At 35.1% G+C, this 21,989-nt stretch overlaps 1 long non-coding RNA gene across 1 annotated transcript in view; it reads left to right on the top strand.

Annotated features, from left to right (window-relative positions):
- The window catches only part of LOC100545266, a 32,517-nt gene extending 27,935 nt beyond the window's left edge, over positions 1-4,582 (top strand). The window contains exon 3 of the long non-coding RNA XR_793671.3: positions 3,319-4,582. This is a non-coding gene — a long non-coding RNA (uncharacterized LOC100545266). The remainder of the gene's footprint in view (positions 1-3,318) is intronic.
- The last annotated feature ends 17,407 nt before the right edge of the window (positions 4,583-21,989 follow it).

Here is a 21,989-nt window from a genome sequence, read left to right as displayed (position 1 = left end):
ATAAAATATAGCATTATATCACTGATTTATCCATTACATGACATTAATAGTGAGAAACCTTGGTGTGTTTATCTGTTTGTATTGGTGTGCATTTATCGAATTGTTTATGACAAGACTAATTGGGGTAATTGTAGACACTGAAATTACCTGTCAGCTATATGTAACCACACTCCCTTTCTTTCTGACAAATGATGACAACTGAGGGACCCCGTAGCATTACTCATGATGGCTTTTCGAGTGGTAATAAGGACAATAGGGGCCCTGGCTAATTTGACATGGACAGCCTTCACAACAAGAAGCCAGCTAAATGACTTGTCAGTAGGGGAAAGAAGTCAGAAAAGTAATGGAGTCCCCCATGGCGCTCTGACAGGGAGATGAGGCAATTTCAACGGAAAGTGAAAAGGCTTCAGTTTGTCAAGTATTTAGAACAATCAGAGAACAGCTAGAGGCTGGAACCTGACAATAAATTTGTGAACCATGGTAGCAGTTTCATATAGGTCAGTTATTTCATAATGGCTGTGAAGCTTTCAGAGGTTTCCGTTTTCATAGCATACTTCACATCAGCCAACTGGTGCTTTGTCACCTTAAATTTGTGCTTCACTTTACACAGTAGGAATAATGGTTAAGGTTACAGAGGAGCGGCAGTGTAAGACAGCATGATGTGCAGACACCAATCTATTGAAAAATAAACAAAAATTTAGATAGTAATGGTGTGATTGCATCCATTACAAGCTAGCAGTGTTAACAGGTTCTTTATGATTTTAGCCTGCACCCTTTATATGGGTAAGTAATGTACTGTATCTGTCCTGGACAAAACTAATAGAACTTAACTCCCCATTCCTATCCTTTCACCCTACCGTACGTAGTTAAAATTTCCTAAGTTTCTTTTCCTTCTGCTTGCTCATGAAATATATTCCAATTCTACAATTATGACACCTATTGAGACATTCTTAACAATTTACACAAAAGGAGAATCTGTGATGTTTTTGAGTGCTCAGCTGAAGATGATGTTCTTAAGATGATGTACTTTTTTCAAAAGAAAAAAAAACCTTACCAGAATTAAATACCAGCTCTGTATCCCACTGATAGTTCTTTTTATCTGTGGCTTCAAGAGTCTGCTGGGGTTTTTTTGTTTGTTTTGTTTTGATTTAATCTAGTTCTTACCTGTTTATTTGCATTGAGATAAAAAGTCAACATATGATTAAAGCATCAGTTCAGTATTGCACTCTGCCTTCTGAATTCCTGACACAGACTCCTGAATTCCCTAAAAGTGTTTATGGATTGAGCACACATTTAGTTAAAAATACCATCTTATTGTTTTTGGCAGTGATTGTTTTGAATCCTTAGAAAATAGGATTGGATATTTTCATTTTAATGTTTTACTAGTAGTCTGATTCCTTCATTTTACCAAATTTTAAAGCTAATGCAGCAGCTGTTTGTTTGTGAACCATTCTAGCTTTTTGGATAAGCACTTCAAGATGTCTCATTGCATGACCAACACATTTCTTGACCTGATCTTACTAAATTTAGTTACATAAACATTTTTTCCTCCCCTTCTCAGTCATTTGGATCTATAGCACAGTTTTTTCTTACATAGAGGTCATAGAATAGAAGCTTTCTTGTGCCATATTTAAAAAGTAATACTGCTTTGTTTATAGAATCCCTCTCCCCAACACCGCTCCCATCAATCACCCTTTCCTCATTTTTTTTTAGAGTTATGCTCTTGCTCTGTGAGTCGCATCAGTCAGATTGGAAGGAATCTTAATTTAGGCCAGTCAAGATCTGTGTCCTTGATTCCCAATACTGGAAAAATTCAATGTAGTGTTTTTTTCAAGGAAATACATTGGTAAATTGAAGGAGCTCGTCTTTCTGCAAGATGAGCCATTGAGTCAGGTGTTATAAATGCAGTGTTCCTTCTCTGAAAAACAAGCAAACAAAAAACGTGAAATTATCATTTAAACACAGTATATCTATACCTGAATCTCCTTTATTGCTTGCACATCTTGCACATGTTCATCTAAGTTTGCCAAATACTCTAGTGATTGTTTTCTAATATGTTTCTCCAGCAGAATTAAAGGTCTTATCAGCACATGGTGAAGTGGCACCAATAATGTATAAGCTTCCTCTTTTTTGCCTGAAAGAGGGCTTTTGAGATATTCATATTCAAGTCTCTTCAGAGCATTACAAGATCAGGGTCGAGTCCAAGAATTGCTAGGATGTGCTATCTTGTCTGTGCTCTTCCTTCATTACTGGTGGAATCATGAGGGTGTAAGTGGGGCAGAATCCGCTCCTTCAGGCTTTTTGGTGCAACTGTCATAGTAGTTTGCTTTACCATTGTTCATTGCTAGTAATTGCCTTTAATACTTCCACTGACCTTATTAGCTCATCTTATCTCATCTCAGCTTTCCAAGAAATATGAGAGTGATAGTTGGTTTTTTATCACCTCCTTTTCCTCCCTCCCTACTTCCATATACCCTCATGTAGTTGGTGCTTAAATAATATTATCCAGACTTTGATCAAATCAAGAAGTTGATATAGTCAATTTTCATTCCTTGCTGTATATGCTCCAGCTGTATGACTCCTGCTGAAGTCAACAATAGCGTCCGAATTGTTGAAATTCCAACTACATTTATTCCTTCCTTTCTTGAAATATTTAAATTTAAAAAAAATTTATTAACTACTAAATACAAAATTACTCATTTGTAAATGTAAATATGGTAGACATGTAATAAGCTTATAGCAAAATATGGACAAATTCATACTTCACAGCAGAAAGACAGATATAACCACAATCATTCTAATGCATGCTGTAGAAATGCTAGATGTTATCTTAAAGCTTACTATTCTGTTTGAAATCTGTATTTTTCCTGTAGTTAAAACATAATTTGTTGCTATAACCTTTTCCATTTTGTGACCATTTCCATTTTGTTTGAGAATCAGTAACTTAGTTTTAAAAAATGACACTATAAAGGAAGATGAAGAAATCAAAATAAACTGTTCAATGTTTAGGAAAATGGCTTTCTTTGGAAAAAAAAATGTGGTTAAAGTATCTTATTTTTAAAGTATCTTTAAATAGGTAGTATTTCAATGACATTGAGTTTGAGAAGTTGCTTCACAATGTAGGAGAGATACCTCAGTCTTCTAGTTATGCTGGTTGGAAATAGACCTTCATAACAACTCTAACATCTTTCTTTCATTAAGAGATTTTGTTATTAAGTTTGATTTAGGAGGTATTTGAGGTCTTTTTATCATACATAGTACAGGTCTTCAAGAAGATTGTTTTTTTTCCAAAGCAAATGCCTATTTTATTTATTGCAGAAGATATCAGAGCTTTGACAGAACTTGCGCCTTGTGGCAAGAAGTCTGTTTTGGGAGGAATGAGGACAGTCTAGTTCTGCTTGAGGAAATGGAAGAATATTTCCTTCTATAGTGGATTAATTCTGCTGTTTATTTATTTAAAAAAAAAAAAAAGAACTTAAAAACAAGCCTAAAAAAAAAGCCAAGATAGTCTTTATAACTGTATCTAGACTAAATTGAATAATTTTTTGTAGCAACTTAAATTCAATAATTTTATTCATCAATAAAATTGAATCTATATACATTTGTAAAAAGGAAAAAGCTGAGTAAACTCTGAGAAGTATTAAATAGATACGTCAAAATTTTGCATCTAATGTGACTGTTTTCCATTACTAGACATTTGAATACTTGCCATGTTTCTGTATTGCTGTGTAATTATATCTTTTTCATAAATATTGTCACAATATAATGTTGTATATATAATATAATATAATATAATATAGGTCTACTGTTACTATATTCTAAAATTTGGTGTGAAATCAGTGCAGAAAATGTTCAAATAAAGCTTCACTTCTTTCTCTTTTTTTTTTCATTTAGAGATATGCAGGAATTAGTACAAATATGTTTTTTTAATTTCTCTCTTAATCTGACAATACGGCCAATAACTATCTCAGTGGCTGCATTTGGTAAATGTAGAAAGAAGTGCAAAACAGAATCACTTATACTAAAACTGTGAGTAAATCTGTTTGTATCAATTATATTTCTATTTCAGCAGGTAATGCCACAAATTTAGGGAATGTTTATGTTGTAATTCTGCATTTGCCTGAATATTGAGCATTCTGCAAATATTAAATCATTTCCATCTACTCTGTCCATCTCTTAAAATTAATGAAATTTCAGTCAATAATAAAAGATTATAGATATAATGGCTACTTTTTTTTTTAAGTTCAGAGCCAATAAGAAAATGTTTTTGCAGAAGTACAATACCATAATCTTAGATGCAGAGCTCCCTTATATGAAGAAATATGTTTAATACCTTTTATTCTGTGAAATGCCAACTGAATCTCTGCAACATTTACTTTAATTTATTACGAGAAAACAGTCATTGCCTGTGTCATTAGCAGGTATAAATAAATGATGATAAATTTGGAACACTTTGTAGGTTGAAATATAAGTAGCTCTACACAAAGGAGCAAACATGATAAAGTTATATATGTATATGTTTGTAATGCTTTTATGTTTTCACTAACAATTGTAACTGCAAAATAAATTCAAATTATGTGAACTGCACTTGCCCATTATGTAGTCTTAATATTCTTTCAACCATCTATTCCAGTAAATATGATAACTTTCATTTGCTTTTCCAGTATTTTCTTTCTTTCTCTGAAAAAGAAATAGGTCTACCATGAAGTTAATGGACAGTGACACTGTAAAAACGGGAAAAGCATCTTCCAAATGCAAGGGAAAAAAAAACAACAACAGCAAAAGTTAGTTTTTCTGTTTGGACATGCAATAGGTGATGGAGATCAAGTTAGCATGTTTCATACTTGAATGCCTGTTTAGTGAAAGATGTTTTAACTTTTCTACTTCCTCTGTTTAATTCCTTTAATCTTGTATTCTTTGGCAGTTTTTTCCTGTTCAAGTTTTTGCATAAGTCTAAAAGCTGAAGAAGCAAGCCCTAAGCATAGATATACCAAAATCACCAGTTAGCTAATTATTTCATGGCTAATAGAGATGGAAAACTGTCTAGGTAGAAGCATTTACTGTTATTATTAAGTATAAAATAGCATTTTTTTCATATAATCTTCCCCCGTACTACATATAAAAATCTGCTTCTGTCCTAAAGGCATCACTGTTTTACTATTAAATATAAAATCCCAGCACTGACCTGAGATGCTACTTGTATCTAGTAACTGGAACCATATGTCTGTGGGTTTTACTCTATACCTGTCCCTCCATAATTACAAAGATAGGTATTTTGGTTTATAAGAAGTCCAAATTCATATGTGATGTCTAGAGTCATATGTAAGAATCATGGGTATCAGTAAAAGATGGAATGAAATGAATGAAACTAGTTAAATGGCGGCACATGTGGAAAGTCTCTTCCCATTCCTGCATGTAGGGATAAACTGTCATTCCAGCAGCTGGCAAAGCTTTGTATTCTAATTGGAAATAATCAATATATGACATACTGGAAATAATCAATTGCATAAGGAATGTTATTGATGAGCAAAATGCCATTGGCTGGTTTTATTCGTTTTATTGTATTTAGATTTTATTTTAACTACCTTCTAATTAGTTTTAACTTAGCTCAATTAGAAGCAGTAAAACCTACTTATCTAATAAGTGGCACATGTCATAAAGAAACATACAACCTGCTTATTTGCACTAAGTCAGTCATCCATGAAATAATTAACTGATTTTTTGTTTTCCCCACATTTTTGAAGAAAAACAATACAATTGAATTTATCCTTTCCCCCCTCCCCAAACAAAACACAGAAACAACTTCTTTTTTTTTCCTAGCTGGATTCTTAGCTGTTAAAATATCCAAAGGCACTCAATCATGTTTCATTTTAATTTCCAGGCCATGTGTTATATCAGTGAAGCGCACATGTTACTGATTTGAGCTGAAAATTCTCAGTCTGTTTAGCAGAACACCAGGCTGGCATGAACAAGGTCCATACTAGGTCAGAGGCCTGGTGTTGACATCTTTCTTAAATCTTATGTTTGTAAAAACTAGAAGCACAGGTCAGGGCAGCCAGCTGATGGCACTGCTTCTTAAATCCACTGATTAGTTTAGCTCAACATTTATCAACTACACAGGGACTAACACTTAACCTTTTAACTTGAGAGTTTTGATGTACCTTATTTTTTAATGAGGACATTATTGTCCCAAGGTGTTGGCTCCATACCCTTATAGCTTTAGTGCATGCATTTTCTACCTCTTAGCTGGCTAACAGAATAAAAAATGCATGTTTACATGAATGTGGTTTGTTTTGAGTTTGTTACAAGTGTGGGGATTACAAAAAGAGTGCAGGAAGTACTGTCACCAGAGAGCTAAAATAATCCTGAATTTGCAGATTAACTGGAAGAGTTGCAGATCTTGCTATAAGAAAACAGTAGACAGGGAATCAAATACAATGACTATGGCAAACCCAAGACAGTACAATTTCTACACAAGCAACACAGAGTTCCCAGTGATATATCATGTGAGAGACAAGCAATGGGGATGTAGTCACAGCAGGTCTCAATCAAGTTCTTCTGAACCCAGAGGGGCTGAAACAGATCTAAGCAGTGACAAGGCATGACCTAAAACAGAGTATCCACAATCTAATACAAAGAAAAGTAAAATATCATTTTCTCTTTGAGGAATAGGGTGTACAGTGTCAATAAGATGAAATAGGAGCATTAAGTCCCAAATCAAAAAAGTTTTCCATACTGCTTTTACTTGAAAGTGCTTCTATTTGGCAGCATCAGTAACTAACTTTTATGCACACTGGCTTAGCTTTGTAACTCCTGGCAGCCAGTTAGTTCACTCAAGCAGCTGGGGACACAGCGCCTAATTATTGCCCTTTGACTCCGCGTGTGTTACTTTCTATTGCAAAGGCCTGTGTTAGATACAGATTTCCTCAGGACCCTAGCATCAAGAGCTCTGTCCTGCTTACAAATCAAGAAGCACAACAGCAGCAGTTCAAGAATAAAAGGCTCGTTGGTTGGTATGAGAGGTTTGATTAGTACGTGTATGTGTGTGACCTGGTTTATACATGATCTGTTGAAACTGCACTGTCAGCAACAGAGGGTGCCTGCACTGGGCTAGAATAATCTCTGCTGCTCCTCCTACTTAAAAAGAAGTATAAAAAATTCAGTATGAATGCTTACTGTCTTTTATTACCTTCTGGATAGCTGGAGTAGGAATTTCTACAAAGGCAGGAGAGCCATATGAAACAGAAAGTTAGTTTGGGAATAGATTTCCTTTTTGATTACTGGCAACATTCTTATCTCTTTTCTGTGTTGATGTGCTGTCTGTAAATAATGACTCAAATGTGTGAAAGTGAAGTAGAAAATGTACTGTATAGTTTCTAGTTTGTAATCCCAGACTGCTAACAAATCAGAAAATCCTGATGTTTCCGGGAAAAAAGAAAGGTGGTGGCGGTTTCCTCTTTATGCTCTTACAATGTCATAAAAACAAAATTTGAGAAGAAGCAATATTTTCAGACTATTTTCATCTGACTTCAGGCTGGGCTCTGCAACTCTATGCCCTAACTCCAGCCCAGATGTTCTGTGGCAGACTCTATTCCATCCTAGTGTAAGCACACTAGGATTTTTCCTCAAAGAAAAAAAAAAACATCTGAGCTGAATTCTGACATCTGGGAGTGGAAGGGGTAGCCTGACATCAGTAACTGAACAGATCAAGACACAACTTAATACCAATATAAAAGTTTCATTAATCTGGAAGAGAAACAGCTGAAGAGATACTTGCATTTTTTATTATTAAGTCTCATGTTATCTAATCATACGTCAACAATTTATTTTCCTGCTTAACTTAACCCTTTGATGTAGCCACATGACTCCAAAAAAATTACTTCTATTTTGGATCTGTTGTGTTACTTGAAGCAAATATTGTTTTCTAAAATTTAGTTATATGTCTTTTACAAAATGTTTTGACTTTGGTCCACTTATTTTCCCCTCATGGCAGACTACAGAATCAATTTGAATACCTTTCACTTGAAAGTGTTTATTTTATTGCTAACAAGGAAATGCTAAGTCATGGCCTGAAACAGTGATTGAGCACTTGGTAGGAAGGCAAGGCCAATCCAGGGGACATCAGGTGCATGCAGTGTACCTGAGTGACCAGAATGGCTGGATCCACCCCTTCCCAGACCTCATTTAAGGGTTGGTAGTGGAGGTGAGGGTATCTTGCTGGAGATCCCTGGGTACCTCAAGCAGGTAAAGGTAAGCAGGTTTTCTTCCTTTGTTTTTGTGTCTATGGCTGCTGCATTTGGGTTCATGCTCATTTGCTGCAGCCTTGGATTGTGCCATTCAGCTATTATTGCTGTACTTTCCTTCACATTATGACAAGTAAAAAGTAAAACAGACAACTTGTTTACTTTTAGTCAAGGTGAGCTTGGTGAAAATTAAAATACAGCTCTCTAAACTGCAGTAATCTGAAATAGTCTGGGTGCAACTCATTAATATTCTTTTTGTTCTATGAAAAATAATCCACAGTATAGTGACAGCTGGGTTTAAAGACTGCAAGAGTATTCTGTAGCCAATATGAAGTGGTGGACCTTCATTGATTTCAATAGACTTATCTACTTTAAGTTGAAAGCACAAAGTGTAATGATAACAAAAATGCTACAGTAGTCATTGGCTTCTCAACTATAACATTTTCTCGTATTGCAAGAGAAATTAACTGTTTTTATTGTATTCCACTGTTTTGGAAGAAAAAATGTTTAAATGATGTGCTTACGTAAACACTAATGTTCATGCTACTCTTGAGTTGTTGCTTAGTACTTTCCCTTAGTATTGGTTAACTTTTTTGGTTTTTTGTTTTTGTTTCTTTGTCAGATGTTCTATATCTTATATTACAAAGGTTCCTGTCCATAGGGAGCAAAAAAAAAAAAGCTGTAAGACTAAATCTGCAATTTTATGACACTAATACATCAGCGTTTTAAAATTGCATTCATTTTGTGGGAATAAGGTAGTGGGCATGCTCCTAGTTCCAGCTGAAGACATCTGTTGATTCTAAATCATTCATGTTCTAAAAGCCATATCGGAGTTTAAGAAGTAATGATATTGTGGAATGTATCAGAAAAATGTTGTGGAACTTTCAGAAATAATGCAGTGGAATATTTCATATCTCAACTATTTCAATTGCTAATCTATCCTGTCAGACCAGGTGAATATGCCTATGAGGCCTCAAGCTAGACTTGTCCTGGGGTGAAGTTTTACTGAAACTGTATAAATATAGATGATTTAGAGATTCTGAGTTGGCTTATATTTTGTTCTCTAAAGAAACTAATGTGTTGTACTCCAAATCAAGCACTTCAGGTGCTCAGTTGCTTTCAGCAGAGAAGGAAAAAATAGTCTGCAGTACATCATGCGTGTTTTGTCCCAGTATAGGGTGAGTTAAATATGAGCACATGATATGTTTGTTTTCTGTAGGTACATCAAAGGGTTAAACATCTAGCAGAAAGCTATTTAAGCTTAAGGATAGTAATAGCATGCGAAAAATGTCTATACTCGTTGATAAAATCAAACTAACAAATTAGGAGCTAGCATGTTCAAATTCTTTTCCAAATAAGTGAAAGCAAAAAGCTAACAATTTTGGAGTGAACTTCAGTATGTATATGAGAAACATAAAGCTTACTTTTTTCAAAAAATATACATTTATTATTAAAATATACACTTTAATAGTGCTTTCCTTATTTCTTCTTAAAATTATTTAAGGTTACAGAAAATACACAGCTTTCTTTTTTCTGAGAGCAATGTCTTGCTAAAAGTAGTCTGACTTGCAATATAAGTTGTACTAAGATATTTGTGTTGATTTTGTACATGTGGAATCAGCTATGCTGCAGATAAGTTGTGCAGTCCTTTTGGTTTACAAAAAGAAAATTGAAATTAAAAAAAACTTCAAAACAAATACGTTAATTTTTATGTATTGTATTGATGTCCCAAGGAAATTAATTCTAAAAAGAAAGGATTTGCCCACACAGAATTCAAATAAATCTCATGAAAATGTAATTTTAAAACAGTGACACTTTGCTATGAGAAAGGCAGATTCCTATACCTTACCTAATCGATTTAATAAATGTTAATAATAATAACAATAAATAAAATAATAAAAAATAATAAATCTAATAAATACTTAATGTTTATTTCAGGAGAAAAAAAAGTTTCCTCTGGTTAAGGAACCAGAGGTGTTGCACAGATGGTTGCAGAGTTACTCAAATCTTTCTACGTTTGCCTCATCATAAAGGGGGAGAAAAATGACCAAGATAAATTTAGAATAGGGAAACCAACCTCCTATACATACATACACATGAATATATATTTGTATATCTATAACTGTGTCCCTTTTTTATGTTTCCGCAGCAATAGTATAAATCATCAGGTTAGCTTTATCTCTGAGCTTATTCCCGAGGAATCTTTTCACATAAAATTTATAAATAACTTTAACACTGTCCACAGGACAGTGGAGTACAAAATAAATATTAGGTTAAAGTTGTCTGGCTAAAAATCTTTCATGTGTGGTTGATAATATTAAGTTTACATCTACTTATGTGGGGTTCTTTGTTTTTGTTTTTGTCTTTTTCCACATTTTGGCTTTTTGGTTTTGGCTTTGGCTTTTTTCCACATCTGTGCTTTGGGTTTTTGTACTGTATTTCTTACGTTTCTTCTAGCCTTGAATTTCTAGTGATCTTAAAACATATTAGTAGTTTCTTTTCCACAAACAAGGCTATAATACTGATTTATTTATTTATTTATTTATTTTCAGTCGTTTAACATTTCCTGTGGGCAAGACAAACTTTCAGCCATTAAAGCAGATCACAGTAGATATGTGTGTACCTGACTGTATTAGGAAAGATAAGCAAGTACTTAAAAATCTGAAAAGCTTCATCAGAATGCACTGGAGAAAAATTCATTTATTTTTTCTTTGGGAACACTTTCTTTGGGCACTACTGGGGGAGTAATTTTCTGGGAACACGCTCAGTTCCTAGAGCATTTCAGTTAGAGCAAGGTCTTCATAGAAGAATCATGGTTCAATAGAAATCCACCTGAGATCATCAAATCACTGATAACAGTAATTGCAAAGAGTTAACTGATTTCTATCCATGACTTCTTAGTAAGAAAGACCAATAATCCTTAGATGTGATTAGCAACTTGTAATTGTGGTTGGGTTTGTTTTGTTTTTGTTTTTACTCTGGAAGCTGTTTTCTTTTTGCTTTCATTGAATTTTTGGAAGTGCAGTACAAAGAGGCACTCATTACCTACTGTTAAATCTGGAATTGACAATACACGCCTTGCGAATGTAATTCATGATCGACTATTATTTAGTAATTCTATATCATTTTGTTTGCATTTCATCCTGTTTCTTGTATTGATGTCAAATTGTGATATGAAAGACAAATGGAGTTGCTGATCAATGACTAAAATACATGCTGATTATAACAAAATGGCATAAGAACAGAGAATCCATTAAGTACAAATCATAATGTGTGCCAGAAATTAAAATATACCACTGTGAGATGCTTAAGTGTCAGGAGAGATTCCAGCACATCTGTTTACCTTCCATTTATGTAAGAGAAGCATGAATAGGTTGGAATGCTTAAAAGCCAGGGCAAAAATAACAGAAATATTAAATGAGACAATATACAGGGGGTATTCTGAAAGTTGTGCCTCCTATTTTATGTTGGCCTATGACATCAGAGGCAGATGCTGATGGGATGGAAGTAGAAACTGAACTTCCCAACAATATTGTTACATTTTGTTGCCATGTGACAGATGGCTGTCTGACATGGAAGTGTGAAAGAAGCAAAGGTATGGAATTGAATTCCTCCACGCAGAAAAAAAGACACCCATTGGAATTCATTGACGTTTGCTGAATGTTCATGGAGACCAAACAGTGGATGGTGAGTGGTGTCCTTCAGCAGTGGCGACAGCGATGTGAAAGACAAGCCATGTTCCAGAACTGCCATGCAGAGCAGTCGCACCATGAAATGAAGAGTGTCTTGATCAACTCGACCACATGGATCAGTGGATTATGACAGGAAACTGTGTATGGAGCTGAATATCAGCTTCAATTCAGAGGACACAATGATGGAAAGACTGGATTATCAGAGAGTCTGTGCCAGGTGGGTGCCATGAATTCTCACACAGGGACAGGAAGAACGCCATATGCAAATTTGTCGTATTGAACAAATACAAGGCTGAAGGTGACAGTTCCCAAGAAGACATCATTACTGGTGACAAGATGTGGTGTCACCACTGTGAGCCAGAGTCTACAGGCAGTCCTGGAGGGGCACCATGTGAATTCCCCATAGAAGAAAATGTTCAAGATGCAGCCTTCAATGGGTAAAGTGATATGAATTGTCTTTTAGAATGGAGAAAGGAGTGATCCTTCTGGATGTCTTGGAACCCAAACAAACCATCAGCTCTGACTGCTACATTGTGATGCTGAGTAAGCTGAAGGCTCAAACTTCTATAGTCAGGTCAGAGAAGAAGGCTACCTCTCTCTTCCAACATGATAACACCAGGCACCTTACCAGTCTCAAGACTAATAAGCACATTGACAAACTTGGCTGGTCTGTCCTACCACACTCACTGAGTAGTCCAGATTTGCCAACTTCTGACTGTTAAGACTAATTAAAGATTAACTGTGTGGGTAACATTTTTCTAGCAATGATGTTGTCATAGGAGCTGTGAAACAGTGGTCACCTCTACTGTTGCAGATTTTTCCAAGCATAGCAAGCAGGTTCTTCTTTGTAGTTAATGAAAATGCACAGCTAATGATAGTGACTGTCAGAAAATAGTGTTTTGTAGCTGGGAATTTGTTTTATCAAATAGTGTTATCATGCATTTTCCATCAGGTATAGTTTCCATGAAAAATAGTTCATGGAAGGCGTTACTTTTGGAGTATCTAAGTAAGTGTAATTTTATGTTCATTTAAATCTTTGTCTACATTCTGAATTTTTTTTTTCTACATTTCTTTGTGATCCTGCTGACCATCTTAGTTTTTCATATTGCATCCTGTGATTGACTTGCTTTGTTTTAATGAGCAAAACATTATTTATGAGATGGGAGATTTTTTTTCATGTGTATTTGGAAGATCCCTAGCATGCAGTCCATGCCTACGACTCATGATTCAATATTTCTTTATATTTTATTAAAATAATTAAACCCATTTTGGCCCCATATTTTGGAGGAGAAAAGAAAGTCTACATATGTAAACAATTTCATATAGTCTATGGATAGGTATGCGTGTCCTTAACTTTAGGCAGTATTTTTAAGAATTTTTAGGGAATTCTGAATTACTGGTTTTTCTTTAATGCGGAGAGTAAAGTATGATACCTAGGCAAAAAGTGGTAAGTGAGGATTTTTATTCCAATCTCTGAATTTCCTTGTAGTTGTGGGTTTTCAGAAGTACACTAAAGCAAGGGGCTAGGGGACTGTGGTTTATAGGGACTAATGCACATGGCAGGGCTTTTACATTAGTGCTATTTCTTTCAATGCATTATAGTGAAATTGTATTTTAAAACCAGGCAATCTATTGATGCCTTTATTGAATGGAATAATTTATTATAGAAATATTTCAGTCTGTTGACATTTCATCATCAAATAACAGTAAACACAATACACATTTCCCATAAGATTATTCTTGAGAGCCAGATACTTACCATTTGCTTATTCTAAAGGTAGCACTGTAATAAGTGCTCTTCAAGTAAGACAAAAAAAAAGTGTTCTAAGATGACCCCTCTAACATAAAGTGAAAAGTCAGAAATATCACAAAATAATAAAGTTTACTTTCTACTTCTAATTAATATTAAAAATTTGCCATTCTATTTTACAATTCATGGGCAGCTTTCTTTTCTAGTCATTAGAAAAGCTAAACTGCCAATGTTACCTTTCTGGCAGTATCTTAAAATTATTTACTCTTAAACTTATTCACCTAGAATGACAATAATATGTAAATGGTTAAAGCTTTCTATTTCATTTACCTGTAACTACTACTAATTGCTGGATTTTTCAGATTCATCTGAAAGCACTGTACTTTGCAAATAGTAAACAAATTTCAAAAGTACTGTAAGGTTAAAATATTTATTGTAAATTAAGAACTTTGTATTTAAATACACCTGTGTTAAATTTGTTTTATGGAAAAATTCTGAGAATAGATAACATTCCACTTAATCCTGTGTAAAGTAAGAAAAGATGGTGGCTTGATCCTCTTATAATTTCATACGATTTATATTTTTGGAAATGGGCACTTAGGTGCTGTTGCTCAGCATCTGCTTCTTTGATAGCCTTCATTAACAGTTTGTTAGCAAGTGCCACTTAGTGCTGAATGAGATCTGTGGCTTAATTATTTTTCTAACATAATGCTTTGGGGATTTTTATTTTAACTAATTCATAGAATCATAGAAGGCTTGGTTTGAAAGCGACCTCAAGAACCGTCAAATTCCAACTCCCTTGCTCCAGGCAGCGTTGCTGGCAAACTAGATTAGATTGCCCAGGGCCCTATCCAACCTGGCCTTAAATGCTGCCAGGATGCATCCATAACCCTCTGAGCAACCTGTTCCGGCGCCTCACACAGTGAGGGGGGGGAAAAAACTCCCCTGACATCTAGTCTAAATCTCCCTTCCTTTAGTTTAAAACTCCCTTATCCTAACTACTGTATAATGTTCCATGCCACTATTCTGCTTCATGTATCTCTTTGCAATTTTTTTCTTCACAAATTTCCCTGTCTGTGTATTCTTTCTTTTTTTCCTCTCCTGTTTCTTTTTTTTGTTTTGTTTTGTTTTGTTTTTGTTGTTGCTGCTTAAATATCCTGAAAGCACATTATATGAAAAGGATTCTTGTTAGATGCAGAACCTGGAAGTAGATGGAGGTGGTTCTTTCTTCAGAGTTTGAATTCTGGAAGTTTTAGGGTGCAGTAAACATTTCTGTTGCGTATGAGTCTAGACAGGGAAGACTAAGGAGCTGAATGTATACTACTTGTTTTCTGAATAGTCACTCTCTCTTTTTACTCATCCAGTTGGTAGATCACTGTAAAGAAAATTACCACTGCATGTGTCTGTAACTCGGTTTTAGACATGCTGAAGCATAAATTCACTAGCTATGCAAACATGAACTTAAGAACGGTAATAAAGTGTGTGCGTAAAATGTTTTTTGGCTGTCACATTTGATTCAGTTGTTATTTTTGTTCAGTTTTACTGTTGAATTAATCTCTATTTGTAAGCAAAAACATTCATCCCCGTTCAGCTATTTTTACTGCAGGCAGGTTTGTTGGCTGTGACAGGTCCTGCATGACTAGGCAGGTTGCCTGTCACAGTTACCTTTGGCAAGAGGTTGTTTTGGAGGCAAATATTCCCCACTGAGAACTTTGTGCCTTCACAGCCCAATAGCTGTGTGCTTTGTGAAGTACTACATTGATATGAAGTTCAGTTCTTCAGGCAGGTCAGGGCAAGGAGATGGCCACCTGCTCCTTGGAGCTGTGTACATCAGAACCAGAACTTTCAGAGGAATCCCAAAATGAATTTTTTAAATGGCAGAGTGTATAATTGGTGTGGGTTTTGTGTATTCCTTCCTTGAAAACTAGGACAAGGAACTACTGAAGTAGCTATTGCTAAAATATCTAATTTCTGCTGGTTGCTTCTATTTCTTTCTACGTGTCTTTGGTCACTGTGTTGTAGGCTTGAGGATTGGACGAGAGTGACCTGGATAACACTGTGGCAGAAGAGCTTAAGGTTCTTAATATGTTTGTGAAAGCAAAAAGAGAAATTACTAGTCTGTATGTATTTGCCTTCCAAGCCTCAAGAACCTTTGCAAGTCGAAGCTGTTACCTTAGATAAAAATCAGGCAGTGCATTATTATTTATGAAAACTAAATTATTAAGCTGTGTCTATAGGCTGGGATTTCATAGCAACTAAATAGTAGCTCAAGTTCATACTGCTCATTTGAAAAGAAGATTCTTTTTAATCTTATTTTATTTAAATTTCCTAGCCTCCTGCATACGGAATACCTGTTATCCCATTTTATAAATACACATAATCTTGTACAGGTATTTGTCTTTGTTCCTTAGGTAGCAAAAACATACTTGGTTCTGTATTCAATTTTTATTTTTAGCCATGGCAATACCAATTCTAATTTCTCAGGAGTATTTTGTGTGCTAGTTTCATGCACTTCCTTTAGACAGTGACAAAAATCTTACACATCTAGTCAAATGCCATGTCTTACAACACTTCTGTAACACTTACTGAGCTTCTGTTTGTTTGTTTTCTTTTGAAAGCATTTGAAGCATTTTGGTCCTACTGCCCTATCTGTGAGACTGACCTGCTCTGGATGTGTTAGTAGTGAACAATTGCACTGCTTCTCCTCTTGGCTCTCTTACACTGCAAAGGCAGAATTCCTCTCATCTTTCTTATGGCCAGCTGTTCATTTCCCTGGGCATTGCAGTACCCTTGATCTGTGTGTGGCACTTGCAGTATATCTTTCTTGAATGCCCTGACTGCAGATTCCAGGTGGGCACTGAGCAAGTATTTAAGCAAATGCAGTACTTGCAGAATTTTCCTGAAAATATCTCTTCCAGCTCTTCATAGGATTGTTTTGTGTTTTCCATAGCTGCATCACTTTGTTTCCTTTTAGTGATCAAGTGTTACACAGATTGATTCCTTCTTCCTGTGAGAAATGCAAATGGAAATACCTTTTTCTTATTGTGGTCCGTATATCTGTGCATAGGTTTAAAAAGTACTGTATCAATCTTTTTGGCATGTTACTGTTAAATTGCAGACAATATATAAAAATCAGAATAGTTATCTGCAGTAAAAATGCAGATAACTGAAAAACTAGCTAAACATATTTGGCTTGATTTCTGGATCTTTACTATTTAAAACAACAAGCATTCTGTGATTGGTCATGGCTGCCAGACACAATGCTATCAGCAAGTCAAAAGTTTTCCTTTACTATAATCACCTCTGCTGTTCTATTAAATTTTATTTATTATGTATTTACACAGTAGCAATCAAAATATAGCATCTGGTTTGAATGTTGGTTTTTTTTTTCTAAAAATTGGAATGCAGTTTGGCTTCCTGTAACATAAATGTTATACAGTCTCCCAACTCCTGCAAGGTACACTGCAGATGTACAGTTGTCCTTAAATGCCTGTGGAAAAAGTTTACAAATCTATCAGACTGTATCTATCCTTTTACAGGCATGGGATGGACACTTGTGCAAAGCAAGCTGAGATAAAACCAATCCATTTGATTTACCAACAGTGATGATATGTTAATGCCAGGCAGTACTTCACGATACAGCACGAGAATGTAGTGGTTCCCCCATTATTTCATTCATTTCAGAAAGTCATCAAATCACTTCAGTATAAGTATATATTTAAAAAAATAAATAAATAAATCACTCAGTACCACAAAGCTCTTTAAAGTCAGATTTCCATAAATTTGCACAGCACTAAATACTGGCAGTGTTAAGCAAATGAGAGCAAATAAGTACATTAAAGTGGAAACATTGCTTAAGCAAATAGAAGATGTTCTGTACTGTTCTATACCATTTCTATCATTTCATATGTGGCCTGACTTTTTAATTAAAGAATGGTTCTAAAGTGTCCATAAGTAATCAAGGAATTACAAATGAATTTTGAATAGTTATTTTTGCTAGTGCAGCTGGAATTATAGCACTTTTAATCTCCTGAATTTACCGTATTCTGCTGTTGCCATAGTGAAATCAGGTAAGACAGGCAGAGCTGTATTCTCTCTTCTCTTTGAACTTCAGTGAAAATAATGCATAATCTATTGGTGTGGCTTTAGAAATAGCTTCTAAAAAATGTTAAATGGGGATTTAGCAGTTGTGGAAAGAGAGAGATGTGGGTGTCTAAGCAGGAGTCATATTTACCCCTGGCAAAAATAAAGTATTGGTGTGAGAATGTAAGTTCTCCTTTCTTGGGAGAGAGGCTTCAGGAAATAAATGTATGTCTGCATCCATTTATACGTCTTGCTGCCAGATACTTCCTAGTGGGAGCATTTATGGGGAGGGAAAGTGTATGGGGCAGCTGTTTTTTTGTTTTGTTTTCTTTGACTGTATTAGCTGTATTTTGTAACTATAATAGTACTACAGCAATACTACCAGTACCATACTATTTCAAGTGATAATTGGTCAGCGTGCCAATTAGTAACATAATGGAAGTAACTTCTTCAGTAAAGAAATTCCATGTCAGGCTTAATGCTGAGAAGCTCTGAACCCCACTGTCTATTCATCTGATTGTTCAAGAAGATGATGCCATACTTACTGAGTGCATTCATATCAGTTTGTACATGTGTACTGGTCTGTTGAGCACAGGCCAAGTAAATTCAGTTGTTTAAAACCATGTATGAAAGTTATCTTGAGTGTAGAAATGCTACCTTTATAAAGAATATTGTGCCTTGAAGTTACAATAAGAGATTTTCAGACCTCTGGTAAAAGTTAGGGATTGATATATAGAGATCCTGGAAGTGGAAGGAAAGCTACTATTGAAATTCCCTAAATGTTCACTGAGTGTCTAATTAAATGAGATATTACAGTTGTTCTTCCTTTTCACTTATCTATAGGCTACCTTTCTAGGGTCTTTAGGGAGAGGAGTTGCCTCATAGCTAACAACAGTCTGGCTTAAGCAGACTCCCTCTCTTGCAAGAGCACTATAAAGTGAGGGAGCAGGCAGGGAAAACATCTTAAGTGTCTTCTGTTGTCCATACTGGACATCTATCACTCAGTTCAAGTTAAAGATGTCATTCTTCAGCATGCGCAGTGATCTGTGCTCAGGTTGGACTACATGGAAACCTTATGTCAGCATCTCTTCTAATGCTGCATTATGACTGTGACATTGGGGTGTGTGAGAGAGACAGCTTTCTCAGAAGGTTCCTATAAGAAGATGGCAACAATGGAATATAGGTTCCATTTTTAACCTCTATCCTGCATTGTGTTTTGAATGCTTTGATATCACAATCACATGCATGGAGAGAACAACAGAAAATAAACACTTTAAAAAGTAAACAAGAAACCAAAAATTCTCAACATTTTTGACTAGCAAGGGAGTGGGAAATATGTCTGCCCACAATAGATAAAAATCTTACCATTTAATGTACTTTCTCTGAGTTTTTAGGCAACGTAAGAACCAAAAAACAGAAGTTAGCCAAGTCTCAGAGTGTCTAGTAATGCTCAGCTGTTCTTGGTGTTCCAAGCTGCTGATTTGCAATCTCAGCTTACTTTGGAGGGGAAAGCTGTATTTCATTATTTTTTTTCTTGTTGTTGCTTTTCTTTTCTATTAGTTTTGCTTTCCTCTTAATGGGAGGACTAGCAGCTCAATCATTTGTATTTATTCTACTTATTTTATTTGAAGAGAATGCTAGTGCAATTTTGATGGCCTTAAATGATTGCTAACCAATAATTTTCCCTAATATTGTACACTTAAAGTAAAACAAAAAGGCGTAAGAGAAATAGTTATGGTGAAAATATTATTCTGTAGTAGAATTTTTCAATGCTTAATGGATTTTTATGCGTGCATTTTATTAAAATGTTAAAAATATGTAATAGTGATGGTTACCAGACACCTAAGCCAGAAATAACTGGGAAGTTTTTGTATTGCACATAACATTAATATTGCAACATTTCACATAAGTTTTACGTATATCTTACCCCCAGAGACATTAAACTCACTTTTCAATATGACCAGTTTTACGATATCTTCCAGTTGACTAGTGCGGGTGTGTATATTACACTAACTTTTGTGGAGAAAAAAATGTAGTCACTCATTTTGTTTTGAATTGTCTAAAAGGATTTTGCCATATTTAACACAGTGACCTCGTGGCTATTGGGATTCATACCATCTTTAGGAACAGCTAACATATAAATGTCATATAAAGTAAGTGACTTGACACAAGATCAATCTAGTAATTACATAGCAAAGATAAATAAAACACAGAATACGGAGTCCAACTTTTTCTCCGCTATTTTCAACATACAATTTTGAGGGAAAATAATATACTAATGTGTTTTTATTGTGTTGCAGACTTCTGGCTGAATTCTCATTAGACGTAGATAGTAATATGTCACTGGCTATCTTGACAAATCTGCTATTGCTTTTAAACCTGCACAAGTGATAGCATTTTTCTTGAATTCTTCCTCTCCCTCCTTCTGGTCTATCTTGCATGGTAACCTGCATTTATGTATCTTTCTTGTGAACAGAATCTCTTATTCTGATGTTGAGCTAAAAAGGTTCAGTGTGTAGTAAGCAAAGTTGAAATGAAATTGTTTATAGTGGTGATATCTACTAAGAAAAAATAACTTGTATATAAATCTGAACAGCATTATGAATTTTTCAGAAGGTGCACATAGTAGAGTTGTGTTTGGTTGATAGATACATATAGCGTCTGTGTATGTCTACATATAAAGAGAAGATGACAAAAAATGTTCCTTGTGGGAAATTCAGGACGCCTTCTTTGCACGTCCCCAGTAATGCACCATTTTGAGCTAATAATGCATGTCATAGTTCTACAAAAAGTCACATGTCCTCTAGTCTCTAGAATATTCTCAATCTAAATCTTTGTGAAATTTTTTTATAGTTTTGCATTTTTGAGAGAGACTAGATATTTTGCAGATTATGCAAGATGCTACTCAAGACTTAACTGTCTCAGGATATATTTTTTTTACCAACTAACAACTAAAAATTAAGTTATTTTCAAATACAAAGTGGGGCGAAGCCATCTGGGGTTGTACATAAACTGAGTTTAATGCATCAACTCAGATACAAGCTGAAGGGCTCCAGGCGTTAAAAGTGAGAAATTCATAGAAGGGAGTTGATGCCAGGCACAATTGAAGTTTGCCAGCAGATTCCGAAGACGTTAAAGAATATCTTCTGCACTAGAAGCGGTGTTTGCTTTCCTTTTGGGTGGGCGTGAGGTACCATAATAGTGGGTACTAGATATAGCGTTTTCTTTTTCATCTGTTCCCTGCTTAATACAAATAGGTGACTTACGCTTTCAAAGGCAGTAAATTTATGTATAGCATCACACATTAAAATATTTTTGCTTGTCAGTTATGCACAATGGTGTGTTTGGCAGTTAAACAGCTTAACAACATTGTGTGAAGATACTCAGTACAATTTACTATCCATTCTTGGACTAATTCTCTGATCTGGGAAGTTGGAAGCGCAAACTAGCAATCCTGCATTTCTTAATTCATCGTGTTACATTGTTTATTGTTTATATTTATTGTATATTATTGTCTAGTAATTAATTTGCAATATCTTGAGATACTTTTTAATACTAGTTTCAGTATATATATTCACTGAATGCTAAACACAGATACGTAGTGCATTTATTTACCAGCGTTTTTGCTATCAAAATGTGCTAAGCTACTTTTCTGATTAGTTTGTTCCCATTTTACAGTAATTATAAAAACAAAAATAAATTGCTGTGAGAGCACTTCCATGTCCCCTCTTAAGTGCACTTTTGGCATATCCTATTTCTCTGTGTCACAGATAAACAATGGCACAAAGAGAGAGGATTTCTGCAAGCTCTGAGGCACTCACACATTATTCAGATATCATCTTGCACTGGCCTTAAGATGGCCTGTTACTTCAAGCCCTGAAAATAAAGAACTATTAATCACCTAATGGCAACATGAGTTGACCAGTACTTGACCGGCTGCCTGGACCTCAATCTAACTCTACTCAAAAGCTTTTCTCATCTTTTCTGTCACCCAGGATAAGAGGTAGTTTCCAGCCAAACATTCCTTTGAGAGGGCTGATATGAATTTAGCAAAATGTTTGAAATAACCTCAGTCACTCCTCTCAGCTTTGATGTGGAGTTTAAAATGTATGGAGTCAAACCAACTGCAACCTTGAATCAACCGTCTCTGGAGAGTGAATTATTAGGGATAAGTTGTGGGGTTTTTTCTTTTGTTTTTGTCTTTCGGGGAAACAGAGTAAC

The sequence above is a fragment of the Meleagris gallopavo genome, chromosome 5 (assembly GCF_000146605.3).
Source record: "Meleagris gallopavo isolate NT-WF06-2002-E0010 breed Aviagen turkey brand Nicholas breeding stock chromosome 5, Turkey_5.1, whole genome shotgun sequence".
NCBI classification, from domain to species: Eukaryota; Metazoa; Chordata; class Aves; order Galliformes; family Phasianidae; genus Meleagris; species Meleagris gallopavo.
Note: the sequence above shows the minus strand (reverse complement) of the source record. Positions and strands in the feature narration are given on the sequence as shown.